Below are 19107 nucleotides of genomic sequence, written 5' to 3'. Positions count from 1 at the left end.
TACAGAGGTGTAAGCATGAGTCAGTGTGTACCGTAGGAAGTCAGGTGGCATCACGTGCTGAATCCCACAGACTGGACCGACTCAGAGGAATGCTGCTTTTGTGCTTTGTTCCAAAACCTGGCTGAGAAGCTGCTGTTGTACGGTGCAGCCTCTGAAAGAGAAAAGCTTTGGCATCAGTAAAGAGATTGCACAAATGTAAACTTTGTAGTTCATTTAGATATTTTAGGTGCATCATTACTTCTCAGTCTTGTTGTCTGAAAGGTTCCTGTGGAATGAAACGTTTTCATTGATATTTTTTTCATTATGGTTAATGCTTCAAGTTCCTTTTGACCGAAAACATTGGCTCTCTTTTTAATAAATCAATGCAGAGGTGTGATGCAGAGGAGCAGAGGTGTATATGCAGACATTTCCTTTTCTCTATGTCCTTATGTTGGGGATTTTGATTCCCTGCACCGTAAAAGAGATCCATCAAGTGGTGTGCATGTTGCCTTAAAAAGAAAACATCTGGAGGATGTAGCATGTGTTGCATGAGCACAGGTAAAATAATACAAACCTCCACATATGAAACAATCTTATAAAGATCTAAATAAATATGTTGTTATCCACACAATGAACCATTCATTAGCATGAAAACAGGAGGAGGACCAGAGATAGTCCTGATATATGCAGACTGGAACACCTGAGTGCACCTGAGAACTAAACTCACCATCAGCTGTCCTGAAGCAGTGAGGTAAAGGCCAATCACTACAAATCAAAAACATATATGTAATTTAGATCCCTGTTACAGTCTGAACGATCTCAGCGTGCTTTAGTTATGTTCAACTATACAAGAAAACAATTAGCATGCTCCTGAACATCCACTCTGCATGTTGTCACACAAGGGAACACACTGTGGTCATTGCAGCAAATCAACCACGTTCGAACATTATTAACACAGACTTCATGTTCACTGTGATGCTGTGAAGTTTTAAGTACATGCTAATTGCTTTTATGTATAGAAATGATTCACCTGCTGCCTCAACCTGAAGAAAAAATACATTAAAATTATTACAAAACAATATCAAGTGCATTCGAAACTTGTAAAGAGGTCAAATATACATGCTTTATAGTTAAAGAGCTAAAACATGGAAATACATGAGCATTTCTGAAAGAGTTTGACTGGATTTTCTAAAATGAAAACTTCAAAACATGGACGTCTTTGAGCAGCTAGAGGAGGAAAAGCCATGAAGGAGGTTGTGTGACTCAAAGGTCAGAGTGTGTGGGTGAATGACGGTCTGTTTGTGTTCAACGCAGCCCAGTGTGAGCGTCGGTTCTGATGCTCCAGTATATCAGCTGTACAGCCACACACACACACACACACACACACACACACACACTCAGAGTTTGAAGTCCAGAAGCCATGAAGCTCAGTGTATCATTAAAGTTATCTCCTGACTCTTCCAGGTATATCATTACTGTCCTGAAGTCATAACAAATCAGGCCATACTGATGCACTGTATATGTATTTAGACATGTATGGTGCCTGTGTATATATTCTGTGTGTGTGTGTGTGTGTGAGGGTCCAGGGGGTTAACAACCAAGCTATATGAAGGAATGCGATTGTTTTCACGTGACTGATTTAATGCATGTACAGTACATGTGTGTGTGTGTGTGTGTGTGTGTGTGTGTGTGTGTGTGTGTGAATGGGAATCACCACCAACATCTTTCTAGAGACCCAGCAAACTGAAAAACTAAGAGATCAAGTCACGTCTTTGGAGACGAGCAAAAGCTTGGCGTGTTTATTGGGACCACACGGAGGGGATATACATGGGAAAGTGTTCGATCGAGGGTCTTTACCAGAACTGCAGACTGAGATTGAAGCCACAAGAATGAGTATTTGAGACTCGACCTGAAAGAATGCTAAGTGAAAAAGCATCAGACAGACTTGTAGCCACACAGCTCACATAACACGAGGAATTCTTAGGACTAGACCTTTAAATAGCTTTATCTCACTTATTTAAAACTACTGTTAGTGTAGTTTTCCAGTCATTTTACTGGTCAGAGCTTGAGACTTGTTTCTGAAAGACTTGAGACTCGACTTGCTTTGATCCGTTTTTGACATTTGACTTCTGTGATTGATGTGAATTTGATCACACGGGTTTTCTGCCATTTAGGATCCATTTCAGATCCGAGGAGCTGCCTGTTTCCAAATCAACGAGTATTCTGCAGTGTAATTCCTCTCAGCTTCTCACCTCATGGGTGGCCATTGTGGCTCAGCGGGGCCTCTTTACGCGCCTTCATCAGAGCTTTGCTTCTCCAAGCAGAGCCACAGAGTGAGGGGATTCAGTGTCAGGCTGCATCACGTCTCCTCGGCTTCAGTCCGCGGTCGTGACACGGCAGGTTGTGAAGTCTGAGACGTCAGGGTGGCGGCAGGAGGTATTAGGGATTATGTCCCTCTGACCCCGTGTTCCCAGGTTAGAGAGCAGCAGGAGGAGGAGGAGGAGGAGGAGAGGAGGTGAGGGAAAATGGGGGTCGGGTGAGAGAGACAGAAAGAGAGGATAGGAGAGGGGATAAAGTTTTTGATGAGATGGCATCTGGCAGGCCTCGGCCGCCCCCTCTGATAACTTTTACAACTTCAGTGAGAAAGGTAGCTCCCTCTGCTGCCGCCTCTATGAATAGATGGAGAACAACCTGACCAAAAGAGACAGACTGCACCTTTACTGACTGGAAACTGACCTTCAGCAGCAACAACAAATACACAGAACTTGGACACTTGAATACTGTGGTGGGTTGTAAATGAATAGAGGCAGCAGGCAGTAGACTACAGAGACTTTCAGAGGCTTTGATACTGCAGCCAGTTGTTAGAAAGGATGTAGGTACAGATGATTAGCTCCATGGTTACCAACATAGCAACAGTTAATCTATATATATATATATATACTTTTTCTGCACTGGTAAGTGACATTCAAAGACATGTTGCTCAGTATATTGTGCCTGTGGTGTGGAGAGTCCAATAACTTAGACAGGAAATGGTGACACACGTGGGTGTTTCAGGGGGCTGTGACCACAAAATACACATTATTCATTTGTACGGGGGAAAATTAACTCATTTTTGGTGACAAATTTGACACAAACGACGCCCAAATTAAAATCCTCTCTGCTTAGAGTCGCCGTTATGTTACATGTGACTCTCCCTGCACGCTCCAGTGTTCAACTGATTGTAAAAATTTCAGTGATGCTGAGGACGGGGTAGTAACCAATGAGTGTGCACACGTGTGTCCAAACAACAGGTCACTGCGTTTCTATAGCAACGCCGCCAAACATAACTGCCTGACCAGCGGATGATCTTCGGAGCGGGAGAGAGAGAGAGAGAGAGAGAGAGAGAGAGAGAGAGAGAGCATCTGGGAGCTCTGCAGCCGATGAGCTTGTCCAGATGGTTTAGAGGAGATGGAAGACTAGATTAGGCTTTTGCTTTGTTGTTGTAGTGTGTGTGTGTGTGTGTGTGTGTGTGTGTGTGTGTGTGTGTGTGTGTGTGTGTGTGTGTGTGTTAGCCATCCATGAAGTAATTTGGCCATTAGGTTGGGTTATTATTATGGGTTTCTGAGGGTGACCTTGTGTAAAAACATGCTGTTTGAAGTCAACACACATACACAGCATGAACATCGTGTGTGAAACCTGATAGCATTGCTGGTTTAAGTGTATATATATATATATATATATACACACACACACACACTGGTGCCCATAAAGGTGGAATAATTGTTCAATACCCCCAATTTTGTTAAAGCCTGAATACACAGTTTGCAAAGGTTAATTTCACTGTGATATGTTTGGAAGAGTTTGATCAATAAAGTTGAGGAGATCTGCACTTTATTTATCAAGAATAAATCACATTGTCACAATCATTTCATGAGAAGAGGTAAAAAACAGTTTAGTCCAACCTTATGGGCAACAGTTTATTTATATATATACACTAATGCAGTTGCTGTGAAACTTCCCCATGGGAGGCAGGAAGGAGTCCACCACACACACAGAGATGGAAATCAGGAGCGAGATGTGGATGAAGTGACAGAAACAGACAAGGAAATAAAGAAAAGAATCGCTAAGACACTGGAGAGAGTGGTTCATCAGGAAGCCTTTACGTGATCTAGTGTTGGAAATCTAAGGGAGAAAGAAAGGAGAGAAGAGAAAAGGAACGCGGATGATATATTTTATTGCGCGGAGGAAAATGTGGCGGGATGCAGCAGGAAAACTATTCTTTATAGGTGAGAAGGGTTCAGGTCGGACGCTCCCAGACAACCCAGCAGCAAGGATTTGGAGAAAAAACACACACCTGTTGCTACATGAGAGCACATAAACTTTGAAGTTTGTGTATTTGCCCTGTAAACATTACAAATTGGACAGATTTGTAATATTTACAAGACAATCAGCTGCAAAAATCTGTGTTTTAGTGTCAATATGCAGAGGTGAAGCAGCTGCAGCTGATGTGCAGTGCTCAGTATTGGGAAGCCCCATTATGTGTGGCTGTTTTTTTTCTGGTAAATCAATACTAGCTTTGTAATGATTACTTGGCCATGATTGCTGAAATATTTGGCTTCCAGCTCTCACTTTCCAACCCAAAACAGCAAATGATGAGTGTAGTATTGTTCCAGTATTTAGAAAGGTGATACATCACCTCTCTCGCTAGATGCTTTTGTTGGAGGGTTCACTGTGGGACACAAACACACGTCGTTGCTCAAGAGCTCAAAACATTGGCACACGACGGGTGTGAAGATGAATGCTGCCTGCTGTCTGATATCACACGCAGCTTCCTGTTTCATACTGCTTTGATGAAACCAAACAGTGCCCACCAGATAACAGCTGTCCTGCAGACGTTCTATATTTCGATCGGACAGATAACTGTTGTCCTGATGTCGCTCAGGGCCGAGGGGACGCAGAGAACAGTGGCTGCTGATGTGAGCAGTGCTCGACGATTAGAGCCTGCTCCTGCAGATAAATCTCGTGGTTAATTGCTGTGCTGACAGGAAGGCTTCAGAGAACACTTCTTCTGCAAAGAGATGTTGCAGAAAGGAGCTAAATAGATGAATGTTTGTTCAGGGGAAGGCGTGCGGACCATGACTGCTCTTTTTAACTCCAGCTTAAGCCCTCCACGCTGCTCAGTGCAGGGTGTATCAACTTTAATATCTGAGGACACACTGAACACCAAATCGACAACGATGACATGCATCCTTTTGTCTCTCTTCTTTGCAACCACCCCTTTGTTAGAGTCTCTCTCCGTCTTTCTCTTTCATTTCTGCTGAAGCCTCTTTCTCTGTAAACAAGCTATGGATGTTTGTTTTTTAATGAATTAAATATGCATCTGACAGCAAAACATTCATGAGAGAAATGTCTGTGTGCCTCATGGTTATTTATTGTATTTTCAGTCTCAACATCACACCTGTCACCTGTCAATATTCGCTAAATATGACCGTATTGAATGAATCACATATGCGTCACATACTGCTTCTTTCTATCCACATTGGTGGAACTAGACGAAAGCGAAGTTTATCTCACGGAGCTCTTTTCAGCAGATAAGGTTTTTCAGAGATAGCGGCTCTCGATGTGCTGACCGCGAGTTCAAAGTTTGGCGAGACAACGAGTGAAGGACAGAAAGACAGAGAGACACACACAGAGAGAACGACAAGCCGCTCACTTCATCACAGCTATTTTAGTCCAGGCCTTGTTATACGACGCCACTATTTCTTCTCCACAGTAGCTGCAGCTCTGCTATGGCAACACAGGCTTTAATGACTTATGTGAATGCTTACATTTGCCTCCAAGTGTGTGTGTGTGTGTGTGTGTGTGTGTGTGTGCCCCTCTATGGCGTGCTGCCAAGAAATAAACAGAACTGTCCATTAATTTCATCTGTATGAGCATCTTCAAAGAACCACCTCCTCGAACACACACACACTGTTTACATGACACGCTGCTTTCAGTTACTATATTCTGTTACATCTGTCACAATCTATTTAAATTTATCTGATAAATTATCCCAAGTTTGCTGTGAGATGTTGTCAGAAGGTCAAGCTGAGGCAGGAACTCCTGATGCACAGTTTACTTAAATATGTTCCACATGAAAGGACTCAATTCTGCAATATTTCAAGGCGGCTGAGTCCTGACAGTAAATAATCATGATGATAAACATTAACAGGCTTTTATACATATAAGGGAACTTCACTTCCAAATTCATTTTTCACAACAATAACTGTCAAGTTCATTCTGTATGACCGACGGAAATAAAACGATAATAAGAACAGTGGTAATAATATGATAATAAATGTGGGTAGTTAAGGACTGTTTGTTATTTGACTCATACCTGAGCTACAAGCCTCCCTGAGTGACTGGAGGGACATGAAACGACCGTCCCTCCACCAATAACAACCATATTTACGACAAGTTATCACCACAGCAATCAGCTCACCTCATTACTGTACATTAATGACCTTTTTCCCAAATAAGCTGTAACATACACGAGCAGTGGCTGATTTTAAAACACATTAATGACGGCATTTACAGAATTTACTTGAAAATGAGTTGGTTTTAGCGCTGCTGCAGGTTTTTCTTTTAGGATTCAAGGAACTTTATTTGTCATACCAACACACGTTTACACATGGGGAGGTCCCGTGCAGCCTTCACCAGCCTCTGCAGAACCTTCTTGTCTGCAGCAGAGCAGCTGGTACAGAAGATGCTCTCCACCTAACATCGGCAGATTTAGCTGATTAACTCCAACTTCATCTGTGTTTCTTGTGATCTACACTCAGCTTTTTAGAGGGAAGACAATATAATAGATTAGATGGAATAGCAGAATAATAGACTGGTGTATCCCTCTGTACAGTCATAACTAGACCTCTGGTCACAGAGCTGAAAGCAGCATTTTGTCTCCCAACAACTGCAGACTTTCATGAAACCTTTCACATTCCAGCACAACCTGAACAGGCAGGTTTGACGGGTTTAGTGAGTCTTGTCAGCGCGCAGCTGTAAAACACATCTTTTGAAGAGAAAAAACACATTTAAAATAAAAATATCACCATCTAGGATTGTGCGACTCTCCCCGGTGCAGAAGAGGTATTTGACACGCCTCTCCCGCCCTCATGATAACAAACAGTCCCTCAGCATAATCAGTGATACGTATCATGGCTGAACGGAAAAAGACAAAAGCACCACCCACCAAAATATATTCTGCCCACTGATTCAGGTTCTGAGTGTGTCTGTACCAGCAGCACAACAGTAATACGGACATCAGATTATTATTATTATTATTATTATTATTATTATTATTATTATTATTATCAAGAACAGAGGAAATGAATGAAGTGTTTATTTTCTCATTATGTGTCGTTATTCTTAAAACAATTATTCAGCCATTTCAACGATATTGAAACTAAAATCATACACTCATACAGTCTGCAGGTGTAAAAAGGCACAATTTTCAGCTTCTCCACAGGTTTTTCTACAAGTTTGAAGTTTTACAGAAGCACACAGCACATTTCTACTAGTACTATTCAGATAATTACTACTTGTAAGAGCAACTTCCTGATGTAGTCACTCCTGTGAAGATGTTTGGGTGATTTGAGGTCAGAACAAATGAAACATTAAAGCAGAGCTCATTTAATTAAACAGATTTTGAACCCTGCACGGTCGACATCTATTGACGTTTTAAGTCAACTTTATGTTGATATTTGACTATTAGAGACATTTAAAAGACACAACTGCAGCCTGAAAAGTAAATCCAGTTCTTAAATATTAATAACTACTAGTCATACAGTTCAAGTAGTCTTCATATGACAACATACAGATTCTCAGATCTCATGTCCTGGGCCGTAACCTCACTCCACACACACACACACACACACACAAAAAAAAAACCTGAGAGTTGAACATTATTAATGAGGAGGATGACTTATGATACACACAGCAGGACGGTTGTGTTTCGGGGACTCAGGCCAGACGTCCTGTTATCTTCAGCTGGCTCTCGGCCACTGCTGCACGTTTCTCTGCCGCTTTGTTTTGACAGGGCACATGTGCGGCACAAAAAAAAGATTACAGTACTCATGGCTGCACAGCGGTTGTACAGCAGGTTTAAAAATAGCAACAGGCGTTCCCTGGAAGCAGAGCAGGAGAGGGCTCGGTGTACGTTTCTGCATGCGATTAACACATTTCTTGTGATTGCGAGTGGGTGTGAGTTAGCATGTGATTACTGGGTTTGTGTCAGCGTGTGCAGCCATGTGCACACGGCTTGCGTGTGTGTTCCTAAATTAAGGCGGGTTAATTGTGGCGAGAAAATGGAAAAAGTTCAACATTGCAATTCTGGTCCAGATCCCGGTTTATTTCTGACTCTGTATAGCCAAGACGTGCCATCTGAACTCATTAAGACACACACTCACACTCTCACACACACCCTTACACACACATACATCCATGCCTTTTAATAAAACCCAGACCATGCCTACTCTGGTCCTGCTAGTGAAGCCACAGTGGAACAGGATCCTGTCAAATTACAGCTTTAGGAAGCCGCTCCCTCGACCTCGGATCAGCTTTTCTCTTCCCCTTCAAGCTGCCACACAACATTTACTCAACTACTGTACTTTTATTACTTATATTATACTTTATACTTCTATTCTGCAACTTTTGAGTGTGAATATTGTACTTTTTTACTCCACTAAGTTTATTTCACAGTCATGTTTATGAGTTTCTTTTCAGATTAAGATCTTATATGTGCAGTGAACATGTGCGATCGATCCTATAGAATATATATATCATAGATTAAACTGCCCTACAGTGTAAGAAGGAGTTAAAGCTGGCACTCTCTTAACTACATTAAATTGCAGCTTACACATTAATGATTGAGTAATGATCCAACATTATATTGTATTAACAGGCCGATAGCATGAATACAACACTCATGATGAGCATTTTTACTTTCCATACTTCAAGTACAGTTTGCTGCTTATGTACTTTCATGTGAGGAGGACTTTTACTTATATATTATTTATTTCTTCGACGTGGTATTGCTACTTTAATTTAACTAAACGATCTTCTTCCAGCACTGGGTGTCTGTTACATCTCATCTTCACAGTCATGCACAGTCTACTGTCTTCAGCTGCTGGCCGCCGACCTTTGACCTCTTGATTATCGGTTGTTTTGTGATGTTTAACATTATGCTGTTGTGATATATTTAGAGTCACGTTGGAGAAACTATCCACTAAATGCATCCTCTTCTGATTTCATTGTCCGTCGTGGCCGCTGGCTCAGTTCAGCGTCCACCAATGATCCTCATTACTGGTGGAATGCAGGTTTTGGACCTTTTGACCTTTGACCTCTGGTGAGCTGATAAAGGACGGCTGGTCGTGATAGCGGCTCACGCACAGAGCCCTGTCGACGCTGTGAATGTGAGCGCTGACTGATGCCCTTACACAACACACACACACACACACATGCTGCCAGATGGATGATCAGACTCACACTCTCTCCTGTCTACACACACACACACACACACACACACACACTCTGCACCATGACGTTTGGACTGCTGACTGAAGTGTACATAAACACACTCATCCCCTCCTCTAAATGCTCCTGATTAGCTTTTCTTTCTCGGCTGCCTGTCTGACTCCTAAAGTGCCGTCATGAATCCCCAAGTGACCCCCTCTCTCTCCCTCTCTCTCCCCCTCTCTCTCCCCCTCTCTCTCTCTCTTCCAGACACATTTGTGAATGACACTCAGCATTGCTCTGTGGCCTTTTCAGAGAAAATCACTCTTTCACTTCATGAAGGTTATTCTATTTTTTATCTCACTCAGTGCCTTCCTACACTCATGAGTGTTAAAGGCAAGTTTATACGTATGTAATCTTTCAAACACGGAAAAATGGCTTAACATATTGCTTATTTATGTTAAGAACAATTGAACGTCATTGAAAAGGATAGTGAGGAGAAATAACAGACAGGTTTCAGTGCAGTTACAATACAAAACATAGTAGGAATAAAAGAAATACTACTACCTACCTACTAGGTTTGTTCTGTTCAAGCATGTGAGGTACAGATAATCTGCAGGGAAATAGATAAAAACGAGAGGGCTACTTATATCTGTTCTGCACTGACAGTGGTGGGAGATTGACAACTGATTTCTGGTAAATTCAGCACAGAAAAGCCGCAGAAGTCAGCGACTCCCTCCGCAGACTGAGGCAAACGCTGAAGGGGACTTCAAAGATCTGAGCTGCAAAAGTTCATTACGTTAGGATTAGAAATAAGATAATTTGCACAAATTGTGAGTGAACATTAGACAGAACATTAGATTAGACACTGATACTGAAGGAGCTGATGTTTTATAATTCTTCGCTCCACCCTGTCAGGCTGTCAGATGTGTTGAGGTCAGGGGTTTAAACCCCCCTCAGAGGGCTCAGCTGATGAACCGGATATGAGCATGTATCAAATGGCTTCGTCTGGCTGGTGACATTATTGCCTTGGCGAGCTGTTTGCAGGGGGTCTGCTTCACTGACTGGACGGATGTTGATGGATGACTTAAGTATCATTAATATCTGCACCAACAGGGACTGTAGGTAGCAGCAGTTCCCAAAATGTCCCTGAGTTATAGCACTATTAAAGTTTGGCCTACTTTCTTCAACAGCCCTGCTGTTTCTTTTAGTTTGGCTCACAGTCTAGAATTCATCAGGCAAATATCAGGCCGCCTATGAGAATGTATGAACGAGCGCCTGCATGCTGTCTCTAACTAACTGGTCCTCTGTCCAAAGTCAAATTGTTTGAGAGGTCCCTTCAAGCTATCAGTGACATTTCAGGGCTGTTGTGGAAAACATGGCGGCTTTGTGCTTGGAAATCAAATTATTTAGATTCACTGGCTTCTCCTCTGGAGGTTGTTGCTCAGATGATTTGCAGACGACCTTCATGTAGACCTGTCACAGTCATTCCCCCAGAGGGGTTCTGCTTTTGGATGCTCTACAATACGACTTTTTCTGCTGTTTGGATGAAGACGTCTCAAAACATCAGCCACATGAAGTTAGAAATCAAGTCAGAAGATGTATGCAAACATTTCCTGGCAGCATGATGATCCTCTGTGATTATGTCAACAATTCCAGGGCAACTCCATCCACACAGTCCCTCTGTGTATCAGTGAATGCAAACATTTTGTCAATCAGCGATTTAAGCGAGAACGTCAAGATCTTTATGACCCTTTGACCGTTTATCTAGCAACACTTTCTGATGACCAAAGGACCAATTTCTAACTCTAATGCTGCAACGATCTCTACGGCATTCTTGTTTGAACAAAGCACCCACATGTTGGAATTTTTTTTGTTGTTGTCGTTGCATTGTTTATGGAAGAATACAGCTGCACAGTGTTGTTGAAGGTTCGAGCAAACATTTCTGGAGGTCAAACGTGACTGATTCCTGTTTGGGGAAAGATAATTAGAAGATGACTTGTTTGGAGATGTCATTGTTTAGCTGATGGGGTCGTGAGGGTCAGCCTGCGGGGCTGTGAGCCTGCAGTCCCAGAATATATTCTTCAGAAACAGGCAGTAAGTGTGGTTTCAGTCTTATAGCCACAGGGAGACAACTGATATTATAATAACTGCAAAGTTTCTGAGTGTGCTTTTGAATATCTATTTCTATAATATCCAACTACATCAGGATTCAGACGTGATTATCGTTCGAGAAAGAGTGCAGTGTTTGTTTTTAAAGCCGTACTTAAAGCCGTACTTGCATACATTTACAGAGATACTGGACCAGGGTTAGGGTAGGAAACACTGTAGGTATTTAACTCCAAAGATCAAGTTCTTCATCTTACTCACGATGTTTGATTGGGCTTGCTGGCAGCACCAGATAGGTGGGGCTGACTGCACCATGAGGTAGTGTCAGGTAAGATGAAAATCTCTCTCATTTGCTTATCTGGAATAGCCTGCTTCACTTACACCCCTGAGGCATTTAGAGGAGGAACAAATTAGCTTTTTTCAGACATTTAGTGCTTTGGGCGGTGGGGCAGCGGCATACTTTAGAGTCCGAGACTGTCTTATAGTGTAACATTATGTGATTAAAGATCATAGAAAATAAGTCCAATGGGCGTCACTGGAGCTTTTTACCATATAACTAAGACTTTGCGCCCACATGTCACAGAAAATCCTGTCACACTGAACCCCTGCTGCTCTTTGAAACCATGTTCGGTTGAACCTGCTGCTGACACCAGCACGACCCCCCAGTGCTGTCCACCCTCAGGAAACTACTTAACCTGTCCCGCTGCATCCTTCACGTGACTTTTGTCTTCGTCTTTCGTCTAAACACACACACACACACACACACACACGTGCACATTTCTACGCACACACACTCACATATATCCACAAGAACACACACATGTTTTGATTTTGACTCAAAAGCAGCTCAGGACTATACACACATGGAGAAAAATCAAACAGAATTACTACAGCTGTTTTTATTATTATGTGTACAAAGTGCTTTATAGATGAACTAATAGTATAACAAGAAGAATGTGATAGTAATATGAAACAATAAAGCAAATGACTTAGAAAGAAATGTTGAAATTCAAATGATGAGAACATACAGTGTACCGTTTGTGTTTGGGTTTGTGTGTAATGTGACTTACACACAACAAAACTAATCCACGTGCTGCTACAGAGACACAGAGAGAGGCAGTCAGAACAACACAGTCACAACAACAACACCCACATGGCCGTGTGTCAATAGCATCCCTCAGCCTGTAGGGAGACTGAGCTAATCAGATTAGCAGGACTAGAGGGTCTGGAAGGTGGAGGAGGGGTCTGTGTGTGTGTGTGTGTGTGTGCACGGGCCCAACAGGAGAGCAGATGTAACAGGACAACAGCAAGGCTCAGACCGTCTGTGTCTCTGACTTCTGTCTCAGCGTCTCTGAATGATTGCCTGTCTGTCTGTCTGTCTGTCTGTCTGAGATGGGCGGGGCTTAGGATGACACAGAATATCAGAAAATAGTTAGACAGATTTCAAAATGACACACTTTTCCTCTCACCTCTTGTGATTTGTAGCCACAGACTTTGTTTAAGTTTTACCTGCGAAGGCTTTCAGATATCTGCCTCAAACGGTCCCTTGGAAGACTTTTCTCAGGGAAGTTCATGGACACGTAAGACGAAAACAAAGAAAAGTGAATCGGCACAAAACATAAAACATTCACACTTGAATGTTCTGACTTTTTCCGAATTTTATGAAAAGTGCAGTTCAACTTAGAATAACACGTGGATCACAGGACACAAACCCTTCCCACTACTTCTCAATGGCATATAGGGAAATCTGACTTTCTGGATATTTTGAAAAACACTGTCAGTGAGAATAATCCCGGCAACAGTTATCCTTCCTTCAAAACACTTGTGATGACCAAGATTAAAGGCAGAGTCTGTAAAATTGGAAAAATTAGCAATGGTAGCTATAGATTCTGAAGGTAAAAAAATATCCCACCTGTCCCTTCGGGCCTCCCTCCAAAGCCACTCGCCTCACAACACGTGACACACAGTGCCTCCATGGCTCTGTGATGCTCTGTACTACTGAATGACAACTTCAGTCTGACACATAACCAACTGTTTTTAATCAATCAATCATATAAACACAAGTGAAGTAGTCATCAAGAAGGAGCATCTCTCTCTCTCTCTCTCTCTCTCTCTCTCTCTCTCTCGTTCTTCGGCTCAGCAGGTGTGAGATTCATGCTGAGGAACTGTGGCTCAAATCGTGGCGGCACTTTCTCTGCCATTCTCATGTGACTAGCTCGCTAGCTTTAGCCATAACATGTGGAAGAGTCCGGTCATGCACAACAAGAGTGTGCACAGGGGGGCAGGAACGTAGGTAGACAGTCAGGTCGCCCATCAAATCACTGGATTTGAATGAAATGGCTGGACGGGCTTATTACCGTCCTGTGACAGCTGCAGACTGATTGATTGCTGTTGGACTGTTATGAGAATTTCAACAAATATGACAAAATCTGTTAGTTGCATATCCTCCCTCTAATAAAATAAATGTTTTGCAGGAAACACACAGTTGCACATTGAGCTCTTTTTTTAAGAAGAAAAGACAGAAAACAAATCAGTCCGTTAATTACAGAAACTGGAAATAACTCTGGTTAAACTTTCTAACCTCGACAGGATGACGGATCACATCAACTGTCCAATGAGCAGGCTACTCTGAAGACTGTAATTAACGAGCCCTGGCTGTAATTTAATAGTTAGAACCTGAACCAGCCAAAAAGAAAACCAAATTAAACTTTTCCAAGTTGACTCAAAACACAGGAAGCACTAGCGTACATCTTGGGACGTTATCTGCTTTGATGTAATGAGCCCTGGAAACGTCACATCACTTGAGCCAGCGGTCAGCTAACCTGCTAATTTCCATCTCCACCACAATGTTGGTCCCTCCGTCTCCTGCACCTGAGTCACTCCCTCTCACCGCAGGCTTTGTCTCGGTGCGGTTCGCCCGGCCGGCCTCCGTCTGTCTCCTCGGCCTGATCCGCCTCGGCCTCTCTGAGCCACAATGTTTAGACAAACTGAAGGAGACAGAGACACGCTGACTGTGGGGAGGACAACCATGCTGAAATTTCCGCCTCCTCATTCTGTCTAACTACCCCTGATGTTTGTCTCGGGGGCCTTAAAGGCAAAATCCCTAAATCCCCGAGGAGTAAACAGATGATGGACAGAAACGGCGGAAATGAGAGCAAGTTGTTGTTTTTGAAGGGGCTCCTCTTTAATGCAACATTACACTGTAAATGTTAGCAAAGTACTTTACATGTCTTATGTGCAGCACTTTGAATTGCCGTGTTGTTGAAATGTGCATTACTAATAAACTAGTAAGAGTTTTGTGCAATGACTCTTTTGTACAGCATTGCTCTTGTGTTTAAACACTTTATCAACGTGTTCCTCACATGCAGCCTTTAGTGGTTGTATGAATGATGATTGTCGTGTTGGAGATGTTGCTGTAGGACAGTAAAACTTCTCAGGGAAAATGTTGTGGATATAAAACTCCTACCAACACTCAATATCCTCTTTCTATCAATCATGGCGCCAATTGTTCCCAACCTTAATCAAGTAGTTCTGCAAAAACTTGTAAATGATCGTATGAATAATGTTTAAGGCTTTTGGACGGTGGGACAGCAGCGCCTTCGTTACTCGTTATGTATTCGATTTTCTAAGTTTTCTAAAGCTGCATATTCCTTTTTTAAAAGCAGTGGCAGTGACCAGAAACTACAGTCTCACACGGCAACATGTTTAGAAAAATGATTTCCCACTCACATGTCAGTTTTTCCAGAATTCCAGTGGGGCCGTACCTCAAACATTTGTCGCCCAGAAACCTCTGGGTTATGCTGTTCTCGGAAAAAGGAAACAGTGGGTCTTTATTTTTGGCAGGCGACGTAGAAATCTGGCTCCTTAAAGTAGCAGCAGCAGCAGCAGCAGCAGCAGCGGTGGCGGCGGCAGTGGTGGGGGCGTCCATCCCGAGGAGGTGGATGCTGTTTTGGGTCAGAGCAACTCCCCGTCTGCCCCTGAAGCATCTCTGTCATCCGTCCCTCCCTCAATCCATCCATCCGTCGATGCATCCATCCACTCCAGCTTCCAGAACTCCTCATTATGTCCCCGTGGCCTCTGCTCACACTCCCAGCACACGAGCATGTGTTTGTTTTCAGAGGAGGATCGACGGAGGGGTAGAGTCCTCTTTAAATAGATGCTCAGCTATGTGTGCTCTGAGTGTGTGTGTGTGTGTGTGAAGGTGAGCTTGTGCATGTGTTTACAGAGCAAAGTGCAACCCTAACACCCCACACACACAAGAATAAAGCCTTAATGTGCAGCTCCTGGACTCTCTCCAGCTCATTTTCTCTCCCTGGAGCTGAATGTTTGCAGTCCAAGTCGATACTCTCCTCGGCTTCAGGTTTTCAATAGCCCGACTCTCCAGGCGTGACGGAGACATTCCCTTTGAGACGCACTTCAAAGGAAATGTCAGATGATATTCACGAGGACACATATTGATTCTGTCTTTCACTCGCGGGGAGAATCACCGGCGCAGATCAGGCCTCCCATTTCTCCCTGACCTAAAGTCACTCGGTTCAGGCACGAGGGGAATCTTGGAGTGCCTGGCTGCTTCCCTAACAGTGAGGTGTGTGACCTACTTTGGGGTTTTTTGGGTGGAATAAAATGTGTGTTTTTAAGTCATCACGGAGAGACGTGTTGCTTTTGCCATGGATACGAAAAGAAAAACCACTTCAAGACACTATTTATTGTTGCAACCCGGCGTCTTCCAGTGACAGAGTGGAACAATGAGGACGCAGACACAAAACAGTGGAGCAGCAGTCGTGGTCTGCCAGTGGCGCTTCCAACCACATTTCTGACACACCCTCGGCGTAGTCTCGCTCTTTGCTCTGGATCCCTCCGGACAGGCTGCTCTTGACAAACAGCGAGAAGCAAAAGCAGTCATTTAACCCCCCAAAAACTGAGGAGGAGCACAGAAGGCACTTTAAGTTCAAGAACAAATATGACTGGGCCACGCCGGGCGCTCGATGAAAGGATGATTCAGACGCAGGAGGAGGAGGAATGTAGTCGTCCGTGCATCGAGAGCTGAAGCCAACTGGCTGCTGTTTCATGCACACTGTGACGTGATCAAAGGGGATGGCTATCCCTGTCAATTTCCTTATCATCCTATGCATGCCACTTTTCAGAGAACAGATAAGACGGAACAATTGTTGCATACCTTTGTGTTTATGCAGAGGACACAATGGCCTACAAAGTGCAGCTGCAGGATAATCCTGTCAGGCAGGCATGTTTTAAGATTTGGGACGTTATACAACTCTATAATATTAAGATTCAAACTGTGAAACCAGTGGACACGGAGATTAAATCCCAAATGTTTAAACCCTGTTTGCACGGCCCAACAAAACTCTGATGGAGGGGTGCGCTGTCCTTTCCTTCAGACTTTTAAAAAGTAAACACTCCCACCCTTCTCATGCAGTTATCCTACAGTGAGGTGTACTGTAGCTGTGTGAGGCAAATGTGTAATGCGTCATGCCTATGCAGAAAAAAAAAAAGTGGTGTGGACATTCCTCCTCTTCATCAGTCATGTTATTCTTGGCCCTGGGAGCACATTCTTACACCTGGCCCGGACCCTCCACAAACCGCCTTCCTGTCGTACAAGAACAGTCAGCTTCTATATGGCACCGACTGCCAGACATGGAAAACACACGATGGGTCCTTCAAATAAAAACACTCACTTGTAGGTACACAGGCAAGCTCAAGAGTTAAGCCAAAGCATGCTTTCAGGGACATCAGCAGCGTCAAGGCGTGCAGAGTAGAGCAGGATGTGACCAGGAGTTGATCCTGCCTTCAAAATAAAAGAGGGGAAAAAACAGCTAATAGTCAGTTAAGTCTTATTTCAGCGACATCAGCAGAGAGAAATACAAAAAGACTAAACTGGAGTCTTCAACTCCTCTTTGTCTGAAAACTAAAAACAACTTTGTAAAAACATTTACAGTGACTGCGACCAAAGTAGAGAAGAAACACACACAAACCAGATAGAAGGCCAGAAACCACAAACTTCTTCACAAACGAACATTAAACTGTACCTTACATTATATTTTTCACACAGTCACAGCAGATCAGCTGGGTTATCTTGTCAATGCAAGTCATTTTCTTGTTCCTTTCGTTTTTGCCGATTGTGACAAAAGCGGGTGAGCTCTCATTTCTTCTCACCACTCGTCCCTGGACATGTTTCTGTTTTCTTTAATTAACCAGGCCAGTGGAGCAAAGCTCACACTATCCCGGGTTTGTTTGGGTCAGGTTACAGTTTACATGTAGCACGTGAAGGATTTAAGGAAAATTGTTCATTCCTTTGTTTATACTTACCTTTGTTTGTTCGGTTTGGAGTTTGGAGTTTGGAGAGGAGGCCGGCCCAGCACTTCCCCAATTTATGGTGTTGGTGATGTCAGCGTTACATCATCGGGTCGGACCAAGTGGAGGGTTTTTTTTTTTCTTTTTGACAAATGTTTTGTTGGTATTAAAATGCTTAAATTGTTCTTGCTTGTTTAGCTTGTGGGGAAATGGATAAGAAATGTCCAGAGGTTTGTAGTATGTGTGCTGTGATCTTTATTTGCAGATTTGTTTGCATTCACGGTGCAGACTGTGTCCCCATGTTACCAGATGGTTGAGCTGAAGTGAGCCAAGGTGGGAATTGAATGCCCTATATAAACAGTAGGTACTTGGATGCTGGGGGGGAGAGGAAGGACAGACAGAGATGTGAAGGCTGTGCTGCCACAGTATATTAGTTCTTTTTGAGTCGCTGCAGTTTAGTTTTGAAATTATGTTTTTTTGTGTTTTGAAGTTTAAATTTACCTTCATGGAGCACTGTGAAATAAAAGCACCTCTTTTGCACTCAGGAATTCTGAGTCTGCCTGCCTACCACCTTCCTTGACCTTTTTGGCCGGACTACTCTACACTGATACACATCTTTGGAGCACAAATGTAAAGGAGTAGTTTGCATACTTTGGGCAGTGCCCATTGCTGCTTTGTGTTATGAGCATGCGTCTAAAAGGTGCTTTGGCTACCAGGGCTACTGGTTTTGTTTAGATTTGATTACCACGTCTTACGTGCAAGTTTACAACCTTACTTAGCATCACCAGGTCCGCCCCAGCAGCTGGTGCTCCAATGGTGGAATAAGTCTGTGTAGCAATTACATTAACACAACCTTTCTTGGAATATGTATCATATGATCACAGTATATACAATTATACGTGGTTACAATAAGCTTATTAAGCTGCTTAAATGACCAAAGCCTGCTGATTTACTGAGAACCTGGACCTTTTAAGGGCACTTGCACTCTGGAGGTCCAGGAAGTTACCTGCTTCTCTCAGGTATGAAGCCATTTCTGGCACAAACGCCACTATTTGTCCCTTAATTTCGACTTTGTGCTTTATCTTTGTACACCACCGCCAAAAAAAATACAAAGTCCTGCTTCTTATAGTTTTATTTTGGAAAGAAGGAGCGGAAGTCGTCGCGCTTCGTCCCGCTACCTTGACAACCTCAGACTGAGTCGAGGCGGACCGCAGCCGCAGCGCGCAGAGCGACCAGCGCTCA

This window comes from Pempheris klunzingeri, chromosome 10, assembly GCF_042242105.1.
Source record: "Pempheris klunzingeri isolate RE-2024b chromosome 10, fPemKlu1.hap1, whole genome shotgun sequence".
Classification (NCBI taxonomy): Eukaryota; Metazoa; Chordata; class Actinopteri; order Acropomatiformes; family Pempheridae; genus Pempheris; species Pempheris klunzingeri.
This window is presented reverse-complemented; position numbering follows the sequence as displayed.